The 27,003-nt window shown below is 41.8% G+C and overlaps 1 protein-coding gene across 26 annotated transcripts in view; it reads left to right on the forward strand.

Moving 5' to 3' along the window:
- CAMTA1 (calmodulin binding transcription activator 1) overlaps positions 1-27,003 on the forward strand; it is a 764,551-nt gene that overhangs the window by 65,727 nt on the left and 671,821 nt on the right. The window contains exons 4-6 of one of the 26 annotated variants that reach the window (XR_013759284.1): positions 6,210-6,293; positions 8,439-8,698; positions 19,924-21,811. The exons of 22 other annotated variants lie outside the window; for them this stretch is intronic. The gene's annotated coding sequence lies outside the window, so the exon portion shown is untranslated. Of the gene's footprint in view, positions 1-6,209; positions 6,294-8,438; positions 8,699-10,797; positions 13,811-19,923; positions 21,812-27,003 lie in introns of those variants that run through there. 3 more of the 26 variants (XR_013759285.1, XR_013759286.1, XM_079111176.1) reach the window with 3 other exon arrangements.

The following is a 27,003-nucleotide window of genomic DNA, read 5'->3' on the forward strand; positions in this document are numbered from 1 at the left end:
TTAATTTAGTCTTTCGAATGGAAACAAGTACTCTTTGATTTTAGCATGAAGGTATATGCAAATAAGTTCTCGAGTTGATGTCTCTCAGTCAATTGATACAATACCCTGGGCAGTCTTTTAAATGCCTTGTGCAGGGTGCAGTGATAGGTACAGTAGGGAATGGAGTGGTGTGTGTTCAGCCTGTGCTACTCTTGACCCATCTGTCCATTCGGTCATTCTCTACTTCAGCACACATGAATCAGTAGCTACGGGGTGCCCTTTGCAGAATGTGGGGACCTGAGCATGTGAGCCTGCTGGGGACTGGGGGAGAACCTGCAGGCCAACCCCTGACTGTTCCTTTAGTGGAATAGAACAGATCTGGTCAGATCCCATTTGAATTCAGCTGTCAGTTTTAAGATTTACAGTCTTGAGCTCAGCATTTACCCATCTGCAAAAAACAGAGATAGAAGTGTCTCCCTTGTAAGCTGTGGAAGGACTCAGATAAGAAAAGGAATGTAAGATGATCAGCATCACGATCATAGTAACCATAGAGCTAATGTCCCTGCTTTTTAGGTGCTGAGCACCCCGCCATACAGTCCATATTAACATTTTTTGTTAATTCTCACAGCAGCCCTATAGGTAGGGATGTTATTATTTTCATGTTCTAAATGAAGAAAGAGACAAGTTGGAATACTAAATAATTTGTCTAAGGTTGCAGAAGGAGTAAGAGATAGAGGTATTGCTTGAACCCAGGTTCAGCTGTATGTGATTTTTAAAACCCAGAATGGACTTCTTATATCCTCTAGCCATTCCATCTTTAAATGTAGCTTTGCTGTTTGGGGTTTTAAAGACTTTTCAGGTCTCTATTGGCATTTAAAGTTTTCAAGTCTTATAAGGGAGGCCCTGTTAAACTGTTACCAGCTTGAATTTATTTTTAATTTACATTTTAGCAACCTCGATATCTGTAACTGGTTGCCTGTCTGAGACCAGTGTATGTTTGTGGGTCCTGGAGAACTGGGTTGAACCTACCTGGGCAGTATTTCTAAAATGAGGATTGTGGGCTCCTGGCCAGACTTACCTGGGATTTACCAGAAATCTAGATTCCTTAGGTACTTCTTTGATGTCCTAAATTATAATTTCCTGCTGAGAGGATATGGGAAGCTACTTGTACAAGGACACTGTTTAGATAGGGGGTTCGTATTTAGTCTGAAGTGTGAGAATCAGTGACTAGAGGAAATGGGAAATGTCAGAGGGATTTTTTATTGTCTCAGGTTACAGGAAGACAAGAAGTAACTCAGGAATCGTAGCTCCATGGGCTTCCCCGTGAATCTCTTGGCATTGACTGCACGGGCAGCCACAGCTGCAGCATGGCAGCCTGGCTCTGAGCATGCAGGGAAGGCACGTCCCTGGCATGTTCTCCCATCTACTATTCTCATTCTTACACAGCTTTATTGAGGAGCAGTTGGCATACAATAAGTTAACACATTTGTTTTTTAAAATTAAGTTTTTATTTTTGATTGACAAATAATAATTGCACATATTTATGGGGTACAGTATGATGTTTTAACTCATGTGTATGGTGTATAATGATCAGGTCAGGGTTATTGTCATATCCCATTAACTTAGATATTTATTTATTTTATTTTGCGTTGAGACCATCCAAAATCCTCTTGATTAACTATTTGGAAGGTACAGTTGTTGTAACTGTAGTCATCCTACAGTGTTATAGAGCACTCGAAGTTATTCCTTCTTTCCACCAGTGCCCCCTGCACTTGTTAACCATCCCTTCCCAGGCTCTGGTAATCAATATTCCGTTTATGATGTCAACTTTTTAGCTCCTGTAGAAGTGAGAACATGTCGCATTTGTCTTTCTGTTAAACTGCACATTGCTGCGTCTGCCTTATAAGGGTACCTAGGTAGACACTTTACGACTGTCCCCACACCCCACACCATGATAATGAGCACGTGAATCACTCAGAAGTGTCCTGGCGATTTGCATTTCTTTCCTCCCACTCACTTCATCCTTTTGTGAAATCTTTGAAGCCATTATGGGGAAAAAGTTACATTGTTGAGGATAAAATGGGAGGTAGGAAGGTATTGTAGTTTCTGCTTTTGTTTTCTTTTTGAGGAATATAGTGGAAATAATATGATGATTATAGGTATAGGTTACTGTATCATTTATGGAAAGTTTTAGAAACTGACAAGTATCTTAGACTGACTTTGAAAAGTTTGACAGGAAATGTACTTTTTGAAGGGTTGGGAAAGTGGTGACCATTGGCAGCAGGGGAGAGGAAGGGCTGATGGGTGGCATGTGGATGAGCTGCACACATGAGAACCAATTGCTGCTCTTCTTTGGGTTTTCAGTGGATGGCATTTATTCCATATGGGAAAAACTCAAATAAATGGCAACAGGAAGTGGAATAGAAATATAACTCCCCCTTAACTGGAGAATATACGTAGCTCAAGTGCATTTTACATTTTATTGAATGGCATGCTAGTGTTTGTGCATATTTCTAGATTAAAAATAAAATTTACCCAACTAAATGGCTTTAGTTGCTGAATACACTTGCTGAAGTTAGTTTTTTTTTTTTTTTTTTTTTTTTGGTGGGAGGACACCAGGAATTGAACCCAGTGGTGCTTAACCAAGAAGCCACATCTCCAGCCCCTTTTATATTTTGTTTAGAGACAGAGTCTAAGTTCCTGAGGCTGGCTTTGAACTTGAGATTCTCCTGTCTCAACCTTCGAGCCACTGGGATTATAGGTGTGTGCTCCTGTGTTGGATTCTGAAGTTAGTTTCCACTGCAGAAAGCATTGTATTATTATCATTGAGTTAATAGCTGTTTTTTTTTTTTTTTATTATAAGAATTGGTAAAATGTGTAGGATTCAACTGTCACCTAGTTTCTCTTATTCTTTGAATTTCTTGACCATATTTTTATTTCTTTCCAGTTCTTCCATGTATTTATTTTGAAGGCATTATGCTTGAGGTAAAAATGGCATCTTTTCTGTCATGATTTAACCTTCTTAGAAATATCATTTTTGCTCTATGTCTTGAGAGTTGAAACAATTCCTTGTGCTTTTGGATCACATTCCCTTCCTACCCCTGCTGCAAAACAAAAACAAACAAACCAAAACAAATCATGTAATGGAGAGTACACATCCCAATTCACTGCTGTCCAGATAGAGCTCACTGTGGGCGAGAATTCCCTGGAGAAATACTGTCTGCTGGAGCACCGGTGACTTGATGTTCCGTGAGACAGGTTCTGTGTGTTTTCTTCTTTTAGGCTTGTAGCTCATGAGTGTGGTGACATAGAGTCATTTCCAGTTTTAGATTAGCATGTATACTGTGTTTACACCCACAGGTTTTGGGTTTGGTTAGGGTTTTTGAGCCCTTTCCCTTTAATTCATTACTGATTATAGAAAGAGACTAGCTTTAATTGTAACAAGTCTTCCTGAGGTTAACTAGCCTTCTGTACCTCTCGATGTGAAAACACCGTGCAGGCTGACCATTTGGGGGTTTGCTGATTGCCACTCAGTCTGTTCGTCATAGTATTAATTCAGTCCATGCAGTCATTAGCTGACCATGGCCTTAGGAAATGGGAGGCGACTGGAGAAGGAAGATGGGTCATCGTAGTTCATGAGGCACTGCTGTCTGGGGCCTGGGAATAGGACTCGGAGGCAGGAAGGAGGTTGCACAGAGAGAATACCTTGACTCCAAAGTTAGGACCAGGGCTGACCTCTTGGGGTGTGTGTGGGGAAGCTACTCAGGCCCAGTCATCTTTGAGAATTCAGAGCAGAACTGTAATTTAAAAAAATTCCAGGGCAAATAGGTGGGTGTTAACCATAACAGCTGCTTACTGCATTGTTCTGTGGGAAAAATATATGTGAGTTTCCCATACCTGCCCTCTGCAAGTGGACTGGCTCTGAGAATTGGCTCTTCTTGCTATTGCGGGGGAGGGTGGATGGGGTGGGGGTCAGCTGCTGGCTGGGGTTGTGTCACCCCTGAGGGTTTCCAGCTGCCTTTTGCTTGCTCACTTGTATTGTGAGATCCTTGGCTCTGAGGATCATGGTGAACTGTGTACTGCCCTTACCTTCCTTTACCCAATAACAAACTCATTTGGAAAATATTCCTAAGATCCTGCATTGACTTTTTGTTTTTAAACCGCCTAAAATGTTTTTATTTTGGCACAATTTCCTTCAAAGCCAGTTTGTTAGAACTGCTGAATATTTAGGTGGAAAGATGGACTCAGTCCCATGGAATCATTTGTGGGAATTCTGTTGGTTGTAATATTCAGGTGCTGAGGAGCAATTCCTGACTCCTTGGAGGTGGAGACATGCTGCTTTGGCAGTGGGTGTCTGGAACTTCTGGCAGGGATTAACTGGTAGAAAGTTTAGGGCACCATTTTTTTGTGAGTTGGTGAATTCTAATAATAACTTAGAAGACTTTTTAAAGTCACCCGTAGGTACTTCATCATCTTTAATTGTCAAGAAGAGATTATTTTAAAAATACAGGTTTTGGAAATGAATATGACCTATAGAGATGTTTGTTCTGAATAGTCCTGTTGCTTTTTCTTTCTAATAGAGTGATACCTTAGGAAAACAAAACTTGACTAACATCACACTGCTGGCTTCTTGCCGTTTGTTACAAACATGCTGAAATGGTCTAAGTAATGATGCTACTAAAACAATGTATGCATTGTTTTGATGGGTATTGATTCCTTCTGTAGTGTTCAAAATTGCTTGCATGCCTCCCAGCAACAAATGCATATGTGACTGTGTGAGATGAGCATTCCAGAAAAATGGAATGCTGCTTTTCTTTTCATTAGCAGTGCAACTTAAAGGGAAAAAGTCATGTTTTTAGAAATGTGGCCTTAAGGCACTAACTCACTTGTATCCAGTGCATGAAGCTCTGCAAGTTATTTTAACACAACTTAATCAGAGGGAACAAAAATCTGGCATTTATAGTTGTTTATTTATTGATTGCCATAAGTCACTAGAAAGAATATCCTATTCCTTTTAATAAAATCCTTTTGGACAGTTGTCTGTATTTTAATCTGTAAGTGTTTGGGGAATTTGATTTTAACAAGGTTAACTTAAGTGTTATATTTTTGGGCAGAGCTGACGTGGGAGAATGGAAGAAGAAATGGCAAGTGGGGATTTATGAAAGAATTGTAACCCAGCCAAGTTCCTTTTGCTAGTTGTGCTTCACCTGCTCTCCTGTGTGGCAGGACATAATGTGTGTTGTTCTTAGAACCTGCTGTCCAGTAAGCAGAAGTTTGGATTCTGAGATCAGGGAATGTACCCTCCTCAAGCTTAGTTTTCAGAGATGAGATGCTGAAGATAATCGTAGTAGGCTCAACTATTTGTTTTATTTACTAGTGAAATGAATATTGCAATTGTTTACTGTAACTTAATTATTGCACTGTTAACAGTTAATTTACTGTTGCTCAAAGTTAAGCAACTATGTTGTGATTTAGGTGGTAGCTACATTTTTCAAAACAAAACTTAGCTCTTTTCTTTTTAAAAACATAAATTAGTTAATGGGAAAGAGTACATTGTAACATTTGTTGAAGAAATTAAGTCTGTTACTTTTTTCCCTCTGTAGATCTTTGTGTCAAGCCTCTATTAACGCCTTGTAATTCCAGTAGGACTAGCAAGTTATTTTGCTTAAAATGCCCTTTTTTCCCTGTGCAGTGAGAGTCGAATGTGAGAACAGATCTTAATAGATATAGTTACACAGTTTATTTTATCATGTATCACTTTATTGCTATCTTCTAGAACATTGTTATACTAAATGTTCCAATAATGGAAATTTTATGCAGCTACTTCAAATGAAAGAAATTTGCAAAAACTCAATTTTGGAACTCATTCCTTGAGGAGAGGGAAAAAACTCACCATGCTGTGACCAAATTAGATTTCTGATATGTTAGCAACTTATCAAACACTGTCATTTCCAGAAAACAGGGTATGGGCTCCCACTAAAATATCACTACTTCCCCAATCAATGTCAATTTGAGATATTTTGGGTTTTAATATGATCGAATGGCTAAATGTTTATGAAGTTGTTTTTGGTAACAGGTAATTAAAAATTGGTTTTGTACCTAAATAAAAATGACTCTGTATGGAATCAGGAATGACCATTTTCAATTACAGTGGAATCTTCTTTTCAAGAGCTTGATTTAAAATTCTCGGAGATATTAGTTGTACTTACTGGAGCTCCTTTGTTTTGCAGAGATCATGATGCAGCCGTCCTTTTGGATTTCTTTTTAATAATGTGTGACCCTTCACCTTTGATCCCCTGACCTGCATTACCTTGGTAACCATTTCATTTTTTAATTTAATTTCATTTTTAATTTTGGTGTACAAGCTGTAACATTTCATCTCTCAAAGTGTAGCACGCTGATTTCCTCAGATAGAGATACCCCTTTGAGCGATAAATTTGCAAAATGCTGTCTTCATTTTTTGTATTAAAATTCATTTCAGTTTTATAAAATAAAATGTAATCTGTGTTTTCATCCTTTTAAAATTTAAGTTTAGTGAGTGCATTTCCCCATACAGGATAGTTCCTCTTCTACAATGTTTTGCAAAAGCTGAATTAAGTGACATTCACATGTATTGCACCCCGCCCCCCTTACCTCCACTTTACTGCCACTCCCCGTCACACACCCACTGTTACCACACAGCCCTGCCATTGCAAGACGACTTGTCTTCCCTTCAGAAATACTAGCCACTTGAATTTGTTAGTCTTAGCAGCCACGTTCTGCACCCTTAGGTTATATTTTGTATTCTCAAGTATTTTTGGGAGGGAAAACTTAGAGTATTATTTTTAATTTCATTGAAGGGCTGGAAGAATATAAACTATTTTCATAGCAGTTTTTACCTTTCCCACCTCCTTCAGTATTTTATTTCTTCAAGACCTAAGTTAAGGAAAAGTCACAGTTTTAACTTGACCAAAAAATGTGCTTTTTGTCTCTGCTGAAACTTCATCAGTCAGCTCTGATGGTCCCTATAACAGATTGATTTACAAATAATGTATTTTTATGGTAGTCTTCTTTTCAGAAAATTCTTAAAAGCAAAACAAACCAAAAGTCAAATGTGAGTTAATTCTTTGAATTGGAAAAATATTCCTAAGAAACCATGTTTTAAAAAAAAAAAAAAAAAAAAAAAAAAAAGCTATGGACTCTTAACATGGCCCGGTGAGGCACAGATGATTTTTTAAGTGTCTCATTATTTTATTCTCTAACATTTAATGCTGATGTTTTAATTGCACACAGCTGAAGCTGCTAAATGAGCACTGAAATGGATTTAAGTCCTCTCTGAGCTTTGTTGATACCTATAAAAGTTTATATCATTCATTAGAACCACAAATTAAAATTAGTTGTGGTGAGCTGTTCATTGGAGATTGGAACTCTCACGAACACTTCAGCTTGAAGGCTTGTTTTTTTGCATGTTACACCTATTTACCTGGAAAGCTGCCTTTGCCCTTTTGGGTATCTTTTCTTTTCACAGAATTGAAAAATATCAGAGTTGAGGAATACAAATAGTCAACTCATCTTGTGATTGCAAAGCCCCTGTGATTATAAATGTTCCAATGGTTGGGAGCAGCTTCCTTGCCGAATCTTGAATTTTAAGGTGTTCTTTTTTATAATGTGTTCCACAATTGTGCAGAGAAATTTTCCAGATCCAGAAAACATTTATTTATTTATTTAATTATTTTTGCCTCAGGTATGTCCTTTATTTGTTCCTTTGATGCCATGTCCTTCTAGCACCAAAGGAATGGTGCCTGACTTGAAGTTCATAGACTCACAGGGCTGCAGGGGACAGTGACTGCTTGTCAGCTCCACTCCTCTTGCTGAGGGATGAGCTGGTGCCTGGTTCCCTGGGGAGTCACAAGTTCCCTGATGACAGAGTTGGCTCCCCTGTGGGCTCCCATCTACTTGAGAGAGCCAAATACTAAAATTATAGCCTCTAGTAAAAGATGTAGAGACATTAATAGGTGCAGAAATGTTTCTATTGTCATGTTTTATTTTGTGATTATATCAGTTGAAATTTTTAAAGTTTTCGGCTAAATATATTTTAAGATAACCTAATTTTTCTAAGAGAGCTAGTACATGAATACACTTGTTATTTTCAATGAACATTAGTTACATGGTTTGTATTTGGGACTTCGGTAAGTTTTTGTTATCATGATTCACTGAAAAAACCCTTGCCTGAGAGTCAGAAAACTTGCTTTGGACTGGCAGCAAGGTCTGTGGACATGTCATTGGTGTCTTTTGAGGTGGTGGACCCCAAAACTAAAATAATCAAACAGAAAGAACTTAACACTTTAATTTTGGAGTGGAAAACTGAAATTAGTTGTCTGGTTGACCACGTAGGAGTTTGTAAAACATTTCATTGATGCTGCTTCCATTTTCTGTGTATGTGAAATGTAGATACTGTGTGTCTCCTACTTGCCTTTTAGGGTTGTTGGGAGGATAAATGAAACACACACTGGGAGCTCAGAAGAAAGGTCCTTTTGAAACTGAACCTCATCCTATGGCTGTGCCAAGAGGCAGTGGTAGTGAACCCCGTGGTGAAGGGCCAGGACCATGGCTCTGGAGCCAGGCTGCTGTGGTTTGAATCCCACCTTGGCCTCTTGCAAGCGGTCTAACCTCTCTGTGCCTGAGTTTCCTCCTCTTTAACTTGAGGATGATAATAGTAGCACCTACTCAAAGGATCCTGGTGAGTGTTAGCTGAGCTGATATGTGTGGAATCCTCAGAGCAGTGCTGACATGTAGCAAGCGTGGCCACGCCTGCACACCGCAAGCAGGACATACACCCTACACAGAATGACACTTCAATGCCCCTCTCCCCTGCCCACGTTAGTCTTCTAACATTGATTTAGAAACCCTTGAGTGCTTGGAGGGGGGACTGCACAGTTGATGATATTGAAGCACCTCTGAAACAGGTAAAGTTCAGTGGGTAAAGTTAAACGTGGCTTCCTAACCTTTTAGGAAAGAAGTGCAGCCGCTAGAAGCTACTTGACCCTCTGTCTGTATGTTCTTTAGTTTTAACTCTTCTGGGTTATGGAGGTATAAGGGGAGAGGTCTGAGGGAGGGAGTGCCTTTTGCCTAGTTAGCCTTCCTACCTCCACTCTGCTAAGTGGTCTAGCTGGCTTTCAAGGAGTCAGAGGGTGGACTGTTTAGAGGCTTTTACTTGACTGTATGAGGCTTTGGACTCTTCTTAAGTAGATAGAAGGATGGGACCTCACAGTTGTTCTTGCATGAGAATGTGTGTTGCATTGTTCCCAGTGCTTTACATACATTTTAATCATCCAGATTTATCCAGGAGGTGGATGGTTTGTTAACTCAGTTTTGCACCTGAGAATGCTGAGGCTTAGGTAGGCTAAATACACTTTCCCAGGTGCACATCCCTAGTAGATTGCAGAGTTGCAGAACTGGCATTTAAGTCCAGGTGCTGCTTACCTCCTGATACCTGCTGCCTTGCATTCACCTGCAAACCTGGTGGAACCTCTTTTAACAAGAGACTCTTCTGCTCTTTTGGTTGCAGGGACCTGAACTGCATTAGTGTCTCTCAGCCACTGGACCTTTTAACTTAATAGCACCCCTAACTTAGTAAGATCTCATATGATGGAATAGCTGGCTCCAACAGTCCACTACCACCATTATCAGGAAGGCTCCATTACGTATGTGGCACTTGTAGGGTCTCTATAGCAGTGGCTTCCTTGATCCTGGTTGTGCATCTGGAATCAGTTGTGCAGTTTTTTTTTAAACTTGGAGCACTAGCCCCATCCCGTGACTGATTGTGGTCCAACAGAGAACCATTGATTAACAGGTTCAGAAATATAGGAAGATTTGGGTTTTTTTTTAAACAAAAATTGGTAAATGCCCTGTGCACATACTGACTTATGCTTCTGAAATATGGACCAGTGCAGTTAGTTCTGTAGTTGGCTACATTGTAAATTAAAATGGATCTCTAGTTTAATCATTCAGCCAACACTGATCAGTACCCTTCCTGAAGGCAAAGCCCCAGCATCCACTCCCTAGAGCAGTCAAGTGTGAGAACCCTGAGGTGGGCTTGCTCTTAGTTACAGGGTGAACCAAGTAGAGCGCCCTGCTGGCTTTCTCCGGCCCTTTCATCTGTCTTCTTTCTCTTTGATGCATCTATTTTTCCTTTCTCTTCCCCTCCTCCAAAGTTCTGTCCCCTCTCTGTTTCTCCTTCTTGCATTCCTCTATCTGATGTCGACAGTGTATCAGTCATCAAACTGAAAAGTACTTGAAATACTCCATGTACACAGCACATAGTAGGTGTTCAGATGAACTTTCTTAATTTGTCTTAGAATCCATTTTTCAAAGGAGAAGGCAATACCACTCATTAGCCTGAACTTGGTTAGATTTTGTTTGTGATTGTCTGCCCTAACTTGGTTTATCTTGAGAATTTAGATAGTTTAGTCTCACTGGTTCTGATAAGCTGAGTAATGTCAGGCTTTAGTCACTGAGTAGTATAGAAGCTTAGGCAATATAACAGACTTAGGTTGTTCTAGAGGCTGCTTTTATCAGGCTTAAAAAAGCCAGAGGATCTGCATTTGCCTCAGTCAGACCCCTTTTGTTTGGTGATGAGGAACCTGCTCCTGAGAGGGAGAGGCTTTTGGACTTGCTGCCACCGCCTCTTCTCTCATCCTCTCTCATCGCATTTTGTGTGTTGGGACAGAGAACAGAGCAAACAATGTGACAGCATAGAGGCCTGCAGTTAACTGTTTGCCTCCAGAAATGTTGGAGAAGTAGTCACAGTAATCCTCCTTCTGCTTCCCCTTTTCACAGGAGAGGTGACCTAAGGGTGGGGCGATTCTGAGGGGAGTGGCGGGCCTCCTCAGCGTGGAAGTCGGGAGGCTGTGTGTGCGGCCCTGGACCCCAGCAGGTTGGCCCAGGCGCCAGCTGGCTGCCTTAGGAGTTCCTTCTGATGGCCTTTAGCCCTTCGAGGCTTTGCGGAGGCTGAGAAACACGGTAAAGGTATGGAAAGGTGTTTTTGTCATTCCTCAGTAAAATTCTCCCTAACCAGAAAGGGAATTTCTGCTCAGGCAGGAAACAATTGAAAACAGCTCATTTGTTCTCGTTGTGGTTGTTGTTTCCCCTGGAAACTGTGGCCGTGGTTACTGTGGTACCATGTGACAATCTGAGCCTTTAGACTAGATTTTCTGTTTTCCACACACATCTATAAGTGGGTTCAGAAATGTGCCCATGGCGGACATCACACAAGCCTACCACAAAACTTGAATGGTCAGCCAGGGGTGGTTTTGCACACCTGTAAGCCCAGGGGCTCGGGAAGCTGAGGCAGAAAGATTGCAAGTTCAAAGCCAGCATCAACAACTTAGGGAGAGCCTGAACACCTTGGCGAAACCATATCTTAAAACATTAAAAAGGGCCAGGGATGTGGCTCAGTGTTCAAAGCGCTCCTGGGTTCAATTTCCAGTACTGAAAACAAAAACAAAAACAAAACAAACAAAACTTGGATTGTTCAGGTTTGACTGTCCAGTCCTTTTTTCTCTTGGTGCTGATCCTTTTTCTTATCCTTGCATTTTTCCAAAGGAGAAACTACAAAATCTGTAACTTTTTGTGATGGTGAGAGGAGGATCGGTCCAGAGCATTGAAGCTCTTGGTCATGGTTTGGCTCTGGGTTTCCCTTACCAGCTCTAGTTCACCTTACATGCCTGGCACAAGTTCTTGCACATAATAGACACTCAGCAAACATTAACTCTCTTCTCATTTCTCATTAGCACAGGTAATTAAGAACAGGAGCTGATAGACTCCCTATATCTGTGCAGAGATATATCTGTAATTAAAGTTTTAATTAAAGAGACACCAGACCAGGCAGATGGTTCTTATCCCCATATCCTGTAAACCAAACAGCCGTGGCTTTTTGATCTTGCATACAAGCAAAGCTGAGAGAAGCAGCTTTTGTGGTGACACTAAAGGGGCACGGTAGTTTTATTAACTAGCCATAATCTAATTTTGGTAGCGCTTTGTGTGATGCCTGATCTGGGGATAATCATTGCAGTTTGATATGGAAAGACAGTACATCAAAGTTATGTCCCAGCTGAAGCTTTCCAGCCTCAAGTCAAGGGCATTGCCACAGCCCAGCTGGTGGATCACAGGGCATGTGGTTTTGTGCTGGATCACAAAAGCTGACAAAGTGTTATTTAGGATCATCAGCCAAATACAGTATTAAATTAAAGCACCACAATCCTGATTGTCAGGTTTTGCCACTGTACAGCAATGCAGAATTGAGTTGTGACGTGTGCCACTTTGCCTCATGCTGGTTCTCTTCTATGTCACAGTAATCTTAATGGTCAGTCAGGTGCAGAATTTGAAAAATAAAACAACCACAGGGACTAATGGAAAAGGACTTGTCTCAGATCTTATCACTTCTTAGGCCCTCCCAGTGAACCCCAGCCATTTATTTCTAGTTGAATCCCTGTTGGCAGGAGGCAGAGCAGTGCAGGGAAGTGGGCAGGTGTGAGGTACATGGCTGCTCACCTTGACCGCTTGGATTTACCCACTCCTTTACCCCCAGTTTCTTAACCCTTCCTTGTAATTTTTAATGTAGCCAGGTTGTTAGGCCTTCCATGAAGGAGGCAGTTCTACCACGGAATTGTATGCTGGTTGACATAGGTGTGTTTCTACCACCAGCATCCCAGTTTAGTTTGTTAGGTAGAATCGGTACTAAAGGTGTTTATTTCTTATTTCACAATAGAGCATTTTAGTGTAGAGGTTAGGAACGTGGTTTCACAGGAGGTGCAACTTTTGTGTGATAGAGCCCACAGTACACTGGGAAGTGCACTGGGACTGTCACACCACAGACCTGTCATAAAGTGACAGAACCTGGAAATGTTTTAACTTATCTCAATATCATCTATAAATCAAAGTCCAGCCATGCTAGGAGAGATGTATGTGCAAAAAGGCACAGTAGATGGGCCAGACTCATAAGGCTGTGCACTACTCTGAGTGAAGCCTGCGTCTTATGGGTAGCTGGAAATGTGCCCACACCTTGTGGCTCAGGAAAGTTGTTTTTTGGTTTTAAAAGAGTCAGTTCAGCGTAAGCTGCTTTGACTAAATAGTCTTTTGTTATTGTATCCAGAGAATATCTATAGGATCTATGTGTAGGATATATCACAGGGTATTAAGTTGATGTTTTACATATGGAATGTGAACCTGACCAAAATCTGCGTCTTTTCTGGAGTAGACAACACAGTTTTAGATTATAGGTTTCTTATGAAGTTAACTGTTGCTGCTCAGAGAACAGTGGTTATTGCTGCTTTGCTGTGTAGGAGTTAGACTTCTTCCTCCACAGAGAGATAAGCACCAGCAAACCCTCCTGGGCTTACTTTTCTTTCTGTATTGGATTTAGAGAAAGTGTGTGCCCCCAACCCTTACCTCCCATGCCTGGGGATTGAACCCAGGGCCTTTTCCATGCTGGGCAAATGGTCTGCCACAGAGCTGTTTCCCTAGCCCTGGAAAATCCCTATTTCTCCACATAATTGTCACCACTGCATCAATGCAGATTCACTAGTATTCCATGCAGTCTAATCTTGAACCAGTGACAGTTTAGTAATAAATGGTTTTTAAGTAATACTGGCACAGTTTTATTTTGTTCTTTGTTTAAAAAATTTTTATAACTTGATTACTTATTTATTCATTTATTGCTTATTTTTACATGGTGCTGAGGATCAAACCCAGTGCCTCACACGTGTTAGGCAAGCACTCTACCTCTGAGTCACAACCCCAACTCCCTCTTTTTTTTTACTTTTAAAGCTTCACATAATGGTCACACTGCATGTTTTACCAAAAATGGGGGGGGGGGGGGGAGACGTAAGATCTTCAGTGACTGTGTGGTGACATGCATGCTTTTGCCCTCTCTGTAGTTGGGTGGTGATGTGAGAAGAGTGTTCTGCCCACTCCAGAGTGACTTACCTTCAAATATTTCTTCTTTTAATAGCCATACTGGGGATTGAATCCAGGGCCTCACACAGGCTGGGCAACATTTAAAATTTTAAAAAAATTTAAATGTTTTTATTAACATTATAGTTACACATAATGGTGGGGTTCATTTTGACATATTCATGCATATATAATGTGATTTGCCACATTTCAGTCCCTATGATTTCTCTCTTCCTCATCTTCTCTTTCCCCTTGATTTCCTTCCTCTACTGTTTGTCTTTCTTTGGTTAATTTATTGTTTTTTTAATTAGTGCATTATAGATATACATAAAAGTGGAATTCGTTGTGATATACTTGTAGTACATATATATAGTTTGATCAATTTAGGTTTTTTTGCAGCTCCTCTTCTTTCCCATCCCTTCTTTTCACCACCTGATTCCCCTTTCTCTACTCCACTGTTCTGTTTCATATCCCTCGCTTCCCTCCACCCCCACTTGATTTTTAATAAATTTCTCCCTAAATTCTATATATGAGAGAAAACATTAAATCCTTGATTTTCTGAGTCTGGCTTATTTCACTTAGCATGATGCTCTCCATTTCCATCCATTTATAAGTAAATAACATAATTTCATTCTTTATGGCTGAATAGCACTCTATTGTGTATATACACCACATTTTCATGATCCATTTATCTGTTGTTGGGCACCTGGACTGGTTTCATAACTTGGCTAATTTGGATCATGCTGCTAAAGACAACACTCAGCCCTTTTTAAAAAAACATTGTTTTGAGACAGGGTCTCACTGAGTAGCCTATGCTGTCCTCTAACTGGCCATCCTCCTGCCTCAGCCTCTAGTCTGGGATTATAGGCATACTCTACCACACCTGGCTTATTTATTTGTTCTATAAATAGTTATTGAATTCCTGGCAAAGGGCACTATTCTAAGTATTTGGAATAAAGCAGTAAGCAAAATTATTGCATTCCCCTCTAAAAGTTTTATTTTCTCAGTGGGGGAAAGGGGCAATAGACAATAAAAAAGTGTAACGGTAATTGAAAGCTTACATGAGCCAGTTATTTGTTTAACTCATGTCTGAGCAGCTCTGTGCTGTTTTGCCTGTTTCAGAGGCGAAGTCTGTGCTACAGAGACCTTGACTTGTCTGCCCCACCCAGTGAGCCTGTGGTGCTGCTGGCGCCCCAGCCTACTGCTTTCCTTCCAGGCTTCATGCTCTCACATACCAGGCTGCCTGACTCTGTTAAAAAAGTGCCTGATCTTGGCAGCTGGGGATATAGCTCAGTTGGTAGAGTGCTTGCCTTGAAAGCATAAGGCGCTGGGTTCAATCCCCAGCACCACCCAAAAACAAACAAACAAACAAACAAAAAAGTGCCTGATCTGTTCATTTCTAAATAATAAACAAATATCATTGGTAATGAGTGTGATGAAGACCAAAGATGCAAGGGAAGCCATTTGGATGTCTGGATGTCTGTGCTCAAGTATTGTATGTGCTGTTTTAGTTAGCGGGACTTGAGTGGGATTCTCTCATCTGGGAGGTGCAGGAAGGCTACATCATGAGCCACATAGCTATCCAGAGGGAGAGTATTCCAAGCCAAGGGAATAGTAAAAGCAAAGGCCCTAAGGTTGAGGCAGGGTTGTCTAAGGTGGAAGAGAAGCCAGGAGGACAAGCAGAAACTGTCCGTGACTCCAGGAGGGAGGCAGCCAGGAACAGCATCCCTAGGGGCCTTGTAGGTTTTACTGAAGAGAGGGGAAATGGTCCAAGAATTTTTGAGCAGGAAAAAGCCATGATTAAAAGGATCACTCTGAACATAGGGCAGTCTGCAGGCCAGAGTATTGCCTGCTTCGGTGTAGCCGGCGAGCTAAGAGTGCTGTGCACATTTGTGAATGGCTGGAAAGAAAAATGAATAATAATATTTTGTGTCCCATGGAAATTATATGAAACTCAAATTTTGGTGTCCATTTTTGTTCCAGTGTTATTGGAACTGAGCCACCCTTGTTCCTTTGTGTACTGCTTTTGAATAGCTTTAGCTGAGTCCTTGTAACAGACCCCATGGCCTGTCCTTTTCAGAAAAAGTTACTGTTCCCTGTCTTAGGGGGATGGAAATAGGAGAGCAGAGAGTACACATGACAGAAGCCGATGGTGGTCTGAACAGGGCAGTAAGAAGTGAACAGGGCCTGTTTCAAAGCAAAAGCAGATGCACCGTATTCACATGGGAAGATTCTGTTGATGTGGGAGTGTGGCACAGAGCAACTGGAAGAGTGCACTTGTCCTTTCTGGGGTCGGGAAAGACAGGACCCGACAGGGAGTGACAGGTGGGGGAGGAGGGTGAGGAGGAGGCCAGAGTTGTGTTTTGGACATGTTGGCTTTATGGTTCCTAGTGGAACCAGGTGTTGGGTTGGGAGTCCCACTCTGAGGAGAGGTTGAACCTGGAGGTAGACTTTGGAGTGTTTTCAGCATATTGTAGGAGGGCTTCCAAGCTGTGGGAGGGAAGAAATCCTGTAGGGAGCATATTTGGAGGGCAAGTTCAAACCTGAAGCCCTGGGACACCCAGCATTAAAGGGAAGGAAGCAGAGGAGAATGAGAGGGAGCATCCAGAGAGGGTCGTTGAGGAGACTGCGGTGTCCTGGAAGCACAGCATGGTTCCTATGTCACCATGCTGCTCAGGGTCAAGCAAGATGCCAGCCAACGATTCACCGTGAGTTTAGCAATGTGGAGGTCACTCATGGCTCTGATAAGACCTGCCTGAGTGACATGGTGAGGACAGAAACCTGAAACCAGCTGGGTCAGTGAAAATGGGAGGACAGGCAGTGGAACTCGTGAGTGGTCTGTTTCCTGAAGCCTAATTGCAGGCCGGGAGGGGGCAGGAGTGGGATTTAACCTGAAATGAGGATTTTTCCAGGTGGGGTCAGTGGAGGAAGGAGTGTGAGGGAACTGAGCATTGTGCAGGCGAACCCGTGTGACAATGGACCACATAATTGTGGCCAGGCAAGGAGCAGGAGGCAGGAAGGAGATGAGGGACAGCAGGAGGTTGTGGGGGTCAGTGGATTCAAGGAATTGTTGGAGTCGAGGTGGTCAGAATGGTGGCTTGAAATCGTCATCGTGGAGGGTGCAGTCGAGGTTACATCTAGACCTAAGGCAGTACTGTCCAGTAGCAGTGTCAAGAGAGCCATGCGTACTCTTCATGTTCTAGGAGCTAAATTTTTAAAAAATAAGGAAAATGAAACAATGAATTTAATATTTTACTATATTTAACCTGTTGCATCTCAAATACGTGAACATGTGAGCAGTATACGAATTATTGTGTGGGTTTTTTTCATACAGTCTTTGCATTTGGTATATATTTTATATTTCTAGCACCCCTAGAGACTGGGCACATTTCAGGTGCTCAGAGGGCACACATGGCTCATGGCTGCCATACTGGAGAGTGTAGGTCTTGGGAATGACTGTGGAAGTATAGTCCAAGGTTACTGGAGGGTGGGGTTGAGGAACAGTGAACCCAAGATTCATGAAAGACTGTGTGGATCTAAGCCACTTGGGACTCCTTTCAGAGGGAGGCGGTGGGGTCAAGGAGGTTGAGTGCTCTAGCCTGTACCCATCGAGTGAGTCTCAGCATCTGTGAGAAGGACTGCTCTTACCTCATTTTAAGTCCAAGAATCATGGGTTTGGGGCATGCTTTCAGCCTCACAGTAAAATTATCAGAAACATGGGCCATAAGATTGAGAGAATCTCCTCAAAATGGCAGCTTCCAGTCAGAGTTCACTTCTACTGAGAAGGCATTTCCGTGAGCCACTAATGAAGATGTTACCCATGTGAACTCATTCTGGCCCATTTTTTTTCCCCAAGAAAAAAAATATCTGTTTGATTTTTGTCTTTATTTTGACATAAATCTTTAGATGCTGATCTTTATTTTGGCATAATCCTCAAATCCTCCAAATTCTGTTTGTAATACTTAGCTCAACAATCTTAAACACATTTGAATCCGTGCAGAAGCGGATATTTAGTAGCTTCAAGGACATGATACGGACAGTAGCTTGCAGTCTGCCTGCCCTCTCTGCCTCCTTTTGATAGGGCACACATGGTCAGCTTTTTATTGTGCAAAGTTGTAACTACTATATATTTTATATATACATGCATATGTTTTATATATAGAGAAATATGTGTATGTACATATTGGCTTTGATCCATGAGGAGTCTTTGAAGATTAATAAAAGTGGTTGATGTCAGGAAGCCATTTGGGGCCTTACAGGCCAGGAGAAAGCAGATACTTTAACAGGGTAGACAGGAATGCCTCCGCAGCGCACTTTTCATATTGAGAGTTAACACAAGCTACTAATCTGAATCCCAAAGGAAATGGTGAATGGGGATCCCAGTTCCATACTCTTAATGAACCTTAGATTCTTTTTAGTTTGTTTCCTGTAGTATTAGGATTAATCAAAAAATTCTCCCAGCTCCAATATTTAGGAAGAAAAATGCATTTTAAACCTTGTGCTTATGCACTGTGCGTTCTCGGATGCTGTGTGTATTGAAGGAGCAGTTGTTCCTTTTGTAGCAGCCAGTTTCAGGGAATGAGGGATCTAGGCGGTCCAAGCACCCAGGCTTCTGTCATCTCAGAGCAGGGTGGGTGAGTGTCTGCTGGGTCAGAACCAACTTCCCTCTGGTGTGGGCACCTCCTCCCCGACCATGGTGTTCCTTGAAAGCAAGCCCAGGAAATGCCACTTGGTAACCAGGAAAGCTTACTCTTTACGTGAGTTTTCTTAAACACACTTTATTATAATTAAAATGTTTACCATCTGATGGGGAAGTGTATGAATATCAAGAATGGAAATTAGGCAAGACATTAAAAGAACATTAATGGCTTCTTTGCAATTTGTTTTGAGGTTTTTCTCCCCACTAAGTGGTGTTTTGCTTACAAAGTCACCCTTTCACACATAAATCTTTATGACAAATGATCCAGAATAAACCCCAGCAAAAGAAGAGCTATTTTATGGTGCCACGTGTAAGTTGTATCTCACATGTGGAAGAGAACCAAAGCATTCACTTTTTAAAAAGCATTGTTAGTGTAGTTACTCAATTGGTGTATCCAAAATTGTAGTTTGTGTGAAAGCAAAGTTTGGTTTGTCTAGGGAACTAGGAAAGTAAGTGTTCTGACATTTGTTCATTGTTTGAATTTACATCCAGTTCACCAGAATGCTCAAGAAATCCAAAGTGTGATTTACTTATTCTTTCAAAAGTTCACTGCTGAAACTTAAACTTTATCTGTCACAGCCAACGTCACTTCACCCGAGGTGCATGTTTGGTCTACAGTAGGCAGGCATCTGGTCTTCCTGGTCCTTGGGTGCAGGGAGTGAGTGCTTCTTCGTGCCACACTGGCAGCTTTGTTTGTTGTTACCTGCGTTTGTGTCCACGGTAAAGTCCTCACTGACCTGCAGCGCCTGCCTCTGGGTGGAGAAGTAGGTGGAAACAGCACACTATCAAACCCTGGGGCCCTTCCGGGTCCACCCCAAAGTCCCTACCCGCTGCCTCTCTCTCTTTCCTAGACCTTAGGGCACTAGGGCTCTGTCTGTTGTGCTTGTGGTTCCCTTCTCTGGCCTAGCCCTTCCTCCCCACTTCTACTTGTTCTGGTGCATAGCCTTGAGGGGCCAGCCCAGATGCCACTTCTCCAGCACCCTTTCTTGAGCTCTGTTCTGCACAATTTGTCCTTTGGTTCACTCTTCTCCTTCCCACATCCCTGTGAGGACTGTTGCCACAGTATAATGTCATGATCTCTTTATTGGTGTCTTTAATCTACTAAATTGGGAGCTCTTTGGGGGCAGGTGCTGGGCCTCCCTATTTTTGTTTCCCTAGAACCTAGTCCAGCATCTGCACATGGTTGTGAGTGAATGAATATGGGTGGATGGGTGGGGGAGTGATGGTGGGGTAATGTACCTTCAAGTCAAAAAGGTAAAATTGATTCCTGTTTTGGAGAAAGAGAAGAATAAATCCTGTTTTTGTTTATACAGGTCTTAAATTTTGGTAGCAGAGAGCAATGGAAAACAAGTCAGAAGCTGCTGTCTGATTCCAGAGATGGTCACATTTTATGCAAAAAGAAAAAAGTGATTTACATTTGATCACCTTGAAACCTTCAGTTTGTTGTTCTGATATCTTAAGTAACTAATTATTGAGTGGAATAACTCTTGGGGAAATAGATCATAAATGGAACGAGGACTCTTTCTTGTAAGAAGCCCACAGCTCTTTTCTTTTCACAACATGACCTTTTTAAAAAGTAACATGTTCCAGGCTTGTGAATGGGGTGGCTGGCCTCTAAGCATTGGACATATGCCGGAAAGTGATGGGCCTTTTTTATTTACCTTGATCCACTGGAATTAAACAGTCATGCTTACATTCAGTTAATTTGAGGTGTGGTTGAAATTCACTTCCAAATTGGGGAAAGACATGGGCATCTGCCCCTCTCCCCCTGTGCTCCAACCTGCCCTATAAGATTCATAAGTACAGTATTCCCGGTTTGAACTGAAGTTACTCACTTGACTGCCCCTGCGATAGTCCCTGAGGAGGGTAAACGAACAGATTTTTAAGACTTCCTTCTGCGTCAGTAGTTCTGGTAGTTTCAAGGCCACTGTGGAAGTCACCTGTAGTCTGTTAGGATCTTACATTACTTAGGAAATGTTAGTCCTTGTACTCATGCACCCTCCAGTATCCCTTTGGAATGCTGCATTTTTCTAACCAATGAAACTGGTCTAGAATGTATAGTAGCAAGTGCTGGACGTGAAGTCACCCTCTTGGTGCTGTGCTTCACAAATAGTTTCTAGCCAGGAGCCTCTCAGAGCCTCGTGTTCTGTTATATCAATATGTACTTAGACACGTTAATCTGAATTAGAGAGCTGATGTACATAATGACTCCTCTGGGATGCTACATTAGACAAAACAAAACAAAAACTGAAGTAGTTGGCTGAATATGCATAGTAAGCTAAAAAAATCCTTCTAAAATTAGTGTTAATTGAATCTGGACCTTGATCATCTTTGAACCTCTGATTTTTAATTTGTTCCTTTAAAAAAGTTTTACGGTCTCTTGAAGATACAACCTACAACCCAATAAAAGTTATGCTGTACAAGGCCCGATTTTGAGTTATTGTTGCCCCATGGATACACAGCATGTGTGGGGTAGATGAACACATGTACGTGCACATGCAAATGCATGTGCTTAATCTGTGCTGGAGTTTGCCTTTATTCAGATTTCTCCTTCTCTGTCTGCCTCTGGAAATGGGGCAAATTTTCTTCAGTTAAAAACAGAAATAGAAGCGGCGGCCTTGACCCATTTTACACCTGTTTATTTCAGGTTCTCACCACATACTTGTTCATGGGTGTAGCAAGAAGAGGGATCCACAGAGCTGGAGCAGTGAGGGCTGACACATTGGGGTGAAGCTGGCAAAATTTGTAGGGAGAGCTTTACCATCCTGTCAGCTCCATATCTGGCCTCAAGACAGTTCTATTAGTGGATTAATTGTACTCAAAACCTCAAATTCATTTGAACCGAATGTTACTAAAAATGAAATAGATTAAAGTGACCTCCTCTTGCCTCATCCAGAGTGACTGTGAAGGAGCCTCTGGCCTGATTTATCACTGGAGATCAAGTCTCCACCGTGTGCCACCTGGTCCTGGGGGCCTCCTTGCCCATCCCTGATGCCACTCTGCCCCCAGCCCCTCAGCAGGCTTCCCTTTTCTTACTGGCACTTCCCTCCCCTGGAATCTATTTATGTTGATTATTGTTTGTCTCCCCCAAGAATGGAAGCTCCATGAGAGCAGGGTCTCTGTCTTGTTCCGTGTCCCAGTGCATATAGGACAGTGCCTGGCACAGTGGAGTTTCAATAAACGCTGTTGAATGAACTAGTGGGTCACTAGCCTTGTGTCCTTTCTCAATCTTTCCCTTTTACTTGCTGTTTATGTACCACATACCTTTTAAAATGATACAGCAGTGGAAAATTGGGATTAAATATGAAAATTTTGTGTGATGGAAATAACTGGTAACCTAGTTCAGTGTGGAATAGGAAGCCAGAGTATATGAGGACTTAGGAATTACAGCCTGTGTGTTATGGTGTCCATGCCTCCTGGATAGAAGGCATAGGTGGGTGGAAACAGGAGTTGACTCTCTAGAATATTGTAACATGACACCAGGGAGAGTTGGAAGAAACATCCAATAAGGAGAGCAGGGAGGCAGACAATAGGCAAATACCAAATGCATTTCTTAATATCTAACGTATGTTGGCATCAAATAAACAAGATAAATCAAAATATTTTCTAGGTCAAGTACGCATTAACAAAGATACACAGGAAACTTGAGGTGTTGCCAGTCATCTGCCACATGTGGATGTCTGGTTGTCAGTGGATTGTGTACACGACTGTGGTCCCATAAGATCACATGCCATCTCAGTTCATGTAAGTACGTGTGGTGATGTTCCCATCCCATGATGGCAGGAATCACCAGCACTGTGTTTCTCGGAATCTGTGCTGCGGCCCATGGCTGTGTGAAGGTGATACTCACATAAGTACTTTTGTTCCAGATGTCCTTCACGGATGCCATAGTCACGCCCTGTTTACTCCTTGTGTGTTGACATAGGCCAGAGTACTGATACTGTTCTTGTAAATCTTTGAGAAGTTTTTTTGTTTTTTAAAACAGAACAAAAACCAAGGAGACAGTATTCTGTGATGTAGGCTGTTAGCACAAGGTGAGTTTATTTGTAGCAGTAACTTGTGATGAATTGTTTGAAGAAGTAAAACTTCTTTTCAGATTGAGCATATTTTGCCTGATTTTGTTGATTTCAGCACAAACTTTGGTTGTTATACACTGATGAAATCAAGTAAAATGAGGACCAGGGTCCAGTTAAACTGAAATTTTATTTCACACAGAGAATTGACCAATATTTCTGATCAAATCAGTAAATATTATTCAGTTTTATTTAAATAAAGTGTGAAAAGCAAAGGCCAGATTTTTATGAATCACAGAGCATAAAAGAAAAGAAAACCCTCTTGGAGCATGATGCATTTTCATTAGAATTAAATGTTGAATTATTTTGATTATATAATCTTATCCTCCCATGGAAGTGTAAGGAGTGTGAATTCTGGGGTGAAGATGTAATCACAAGAAATGGTTAATGAGGCAGAACACACAAGTCTGTATTTATAGTTTTGTGGACAAATTAATCACCATCAGAGAATACAAATGCAAAGAATTTTCCATTGCATTCTAGAAGTGCAAGGTTGAACTTCCTACTAAAACAAAATTTTAAAACTTCTTAAGGATGCTGTATTAAATAAGTTAATGTGCTTGGAACAGGAACCTAGAATGTAATGAGCGCTGATAAAATTAGCTGTTTGTTCTTAGCGGATCCTAGTACAGGAGATGAAAGCATGTTTTAATCATGCCTAATAAACTGTACTGTGGTTTGGGTATGGATGAGTGTCTACTTCTGATTGAACCAAGGGAGGTTCTCAAAGCAAAACAGATACCAAAACCTCTTCCTGGTGTTTTTTTGTGCATGTGTAAAACATACTGGGGCAGCTTGTGCAGATGACGCTCCTGTGGCCAAGAGCTGCAGCAGCTGCTCCGCCACTCTTGATTTCACTCTCAAGTGTTGCTGTGGTGAATCTGAAGTTTTGATTAACTTATGTTTTTCATATATCCTGCTGCTGCATGTGTGTAACTTTAAGTTTTGTGGAATTAAATAAAAATTTATTACCAATGACTCTTTAAAGCCACTGTCAATATTGCATACAAAACCTTTCATTGATTTGAAGTCTAGTTTTCATTCAACATTCCTGCAGTTCAAAGTATGTGACATAAGCTTTTAAAGAGCGATTCCATGAGTTAGTGCCCTCTGGTGGCACACAAAGGACATCAGGCACGGAGGGACTCGACCCAAGAGCCTTCAGATAGCTCTTCTAAAGTAGATTGTTTTCTTGTTTGTTCTTTCTGGTAGCTTTTCCTTTGGGTGGATTTTGAAAGTCCCCTGATGGTTGGTTGATGCCCACCTGTCATAGTATCTTTTTTTGTGTTTGGTGCTGGTCAGTTTTTTACTCTGTTAAACTATGGCCCTGGAGTTGACTCACCAACAACCTCACAGCCCAGCGATGTTAGCAGCTTAGGTTGTGAGCAGAACTCCATTCAGGTGAGGGAGGTTTGGGGTGGGCTCGCTGTAAGAAGGTACATGCCAGCATTCAGATTTCCCAGGAGGAACCAGGGCATCCATTTTTAGATGCATCTCTTATCTCCCCTTTAAAAGGGGAGACCATGTCACTTCCTGGATTAAGGAGGAAGTCTTCCTGATGACCTTGGGGTAACTAAACACAGCTTGAGATAAACCCATTGGAGGACTGGTCTTTGGTGGGTACTTAACTTCCCAGTTGGCCTTCCTGGAGTACTATCTTTCCCACAGAGGCCTTTACAGAAGCCATGCAGGCCTGGAACTGAATCTTCCCTCCACCTCTGAGAAGCTGTGGGGCCTTGGGGGCAGCTGCTGTCTTGTATGGGTTTCTTCAGCTGTGAAATAGAGGTGACTTTGAACCTGTTTCAGTGGATGTGAAGAGACAGCCCTAAGGGTGAGATGAGATGTTGTATCTAAGAGCCCTGCAGGGACCTTCGCCAGCCGCTAAGGGTGTTTCCTTCTCTTCTTTACGGCAACTTCTCTGCCTTTTTTAAACTTAAAATGTCATTAAAAATTTTTTTTTAGAATTTTGGGTTAATTTCATGTGTACAGCAAAATTACAAAATAATATGGAGTATTCACACACCCCTTTCCTCATTTCTCATGCAGGCAGGAGTTTTCCTGATAGTTTTCTCTGTCATCCCTGTGAACTTGGGTCACATCTGGTTTAAGTGCCAGCTAACACTTTGCTGAGACCGAGATGTTGGCCTTGAATCCCTGGAGTTTATTGTCAGTGTGTTTGCTTCCAGGTCGTCCTCTTTTCTTATTTTGTGTCTGTGACCATTTGACATTAGAACAACCTTCTGTGATTTTTCCAGGATCTTAGTGCCTAAATATTTCCCCTTTTTGTGCAGTTAATGAGCTGTGCAACCTAAGGAAAGATGGGCATCAGTTTCCGTCCGTATTTCAACTTGTCACATAACTATGAGGCAAAGGTAGAAGCACATACATCTTCAAAAATGAATAAACAACTCCAGAATGATTCTTATCTTTAGAATTGAGAAACTTACTGACTTCCCAATTAAAAGTCCACTAGCTAGTTTTAATGCATAAATAATCTGTAATTAGAATTATTACATGAAAAAATAAGCTTGAGACATTCATATTTTACATGTTTTAGCAGCTTAAGAAAATGTCACAACTTTGTGCTAGGTTTCTTAACAACTGTGGGGGTCAGGCAGGGAGAGTGTTGTCCCTTTTCATGAACCCAGATGAAGCAAGGGAGTGAAGGGGTGAGCTGATTGGGACCACATAGCAAGTTAAGTGAGTCATTCCCCAAACCCAGCCTGTGCCCCTCCACCCCTTCTTCCCCACAGTACTCCTGCAGTCGCCGAGAAAGGCTATTGGTCCACTTTTAGGTTACTGAACTTTACTTTCATGATCGTAAGTTTCTAATGTGCTTAGTAAGACTTTAACTAGTAGACAGTTTCCATGTTTTGTTTTAGGACTTTGCTGAATTTTGAAATCAGCATTGTTAGTCCTGAGTTAACTGCATCCCATTGTCTTGTGCTGAACTTCAGAGGAAACCCTGTGTTTTATTCGTGTTTTTTTTCTGTGACCAAAACCTGATAAGAACAACATAGAGAAGGGAAAGTTTATTTGGGGCTCGTGGTCTTGGAGGTCTCAGTTCATAGATGGCTAACTCCACAGCTCTGGGTTCCAGATGAGGCAGACCATCATAATGGAAGGGCGTGGCCGAAGAAAGCAGCTCAGGACATGGCAACAAGGAAAGAGTTCCACTCACCAGGGACAAAATATAGTCCCCAAAGGCACACCCCCAGTGACCTACCTCCTCCAACCACAGCCTGCCTACCTACAGTCACCAGCCAGTTGATCCATATCAGTGGATTAATGCACTGATTAGGTTAAGGCTCTCATAACCCTGTCTTTTTACCTCTGAACTTTCTCACATTATCTCACATGAGCTGTTTTTTGTTTTTTAACCAGGGATTATCGAACCCTGGAGTACTTAACCACTGAGCCACATGCCCAGCCCTTTTTGTTTTATTAAGACAGGTTCCCACTAAATTGCTCAGGGCCTCCCTGAGTTGCTGAGTCCGGCTTTGAACTTGCCATCCTTCTGTCTCAGCCTTCCGAACTGCTGGGATTACAGATGTGTGCCACCACGCCTGGCTTACACGTGAGCTTTTGGGAGACACCTCGTATCTAAACCATAACACCCTGGGTTGACCATTGTTGGTTCGTCTCAAGCTCTGCACTGTGGCAACACTGTTAGCACTGTCCACAGGCCCTGGGATGACTGTGGCCTCTTCCAGGAGGCTGCATCTTGTCTGGGACCTTTGGGTTACATATTGTGCTGGAGATAAACCTTGACAGTACAGGCATGTGTGACATATTTTTTATAAGAGCCACTGAGATGTTTGAATGAGAAGATGATGTTGTTTGAAAAAGTGATAAATGGGCCAAATTCTTGAGAAGCTAGCAGAACATCTTATTGAAACCTTGAGATCCAGTCAGAAAACAGGAATGAGTCTTCTAAGAAGTCCCCCCCCCGCAAGTACGATGGGGGTGTCAGTGCTTCTATGTGAATTGTAGAACCTCTTTCAGTGGCGTAGAGGTTCTGTTGTGTGCCTTGGCCTGTGTTCTTTGTTCTGGGTTAGTCATCCATTTCTAACAGCATCTCAGCTCAGGGCCCATGCTGGTGGCTGTAGCAGCAGCAGGCCTCATTCACTGCTTGTTTTGGTGGGTGGGTTTTTGTTTGTTTTTGCTTTGTTCTGTTTTTAATCATTAACATAGAGCAAATCTAAACCGAATCAAAGTCACATGTAGGAGGTAAGATGTTTTAATCTTTTGAAGGCCTAAAGCCTCACTAAAGAGCCTGTATTTTTTTCTTTGTTGTCTGTTAAGCTGAGGAGGGACCCA

The sequence above is a fragment of the Sciurus vulgaris genome (genome assembly GCF_902686455.1).
Source record: "Sciurus vulgaris genome assembly, chromosome: 1".
Taxonomy (NCBI): domain Eukaryota; kingdom Metazoa; phylum Chordata; class Mammalia; order Rodentia; family Sciuridae; genus Sciurus; species Sciurus vulgaris.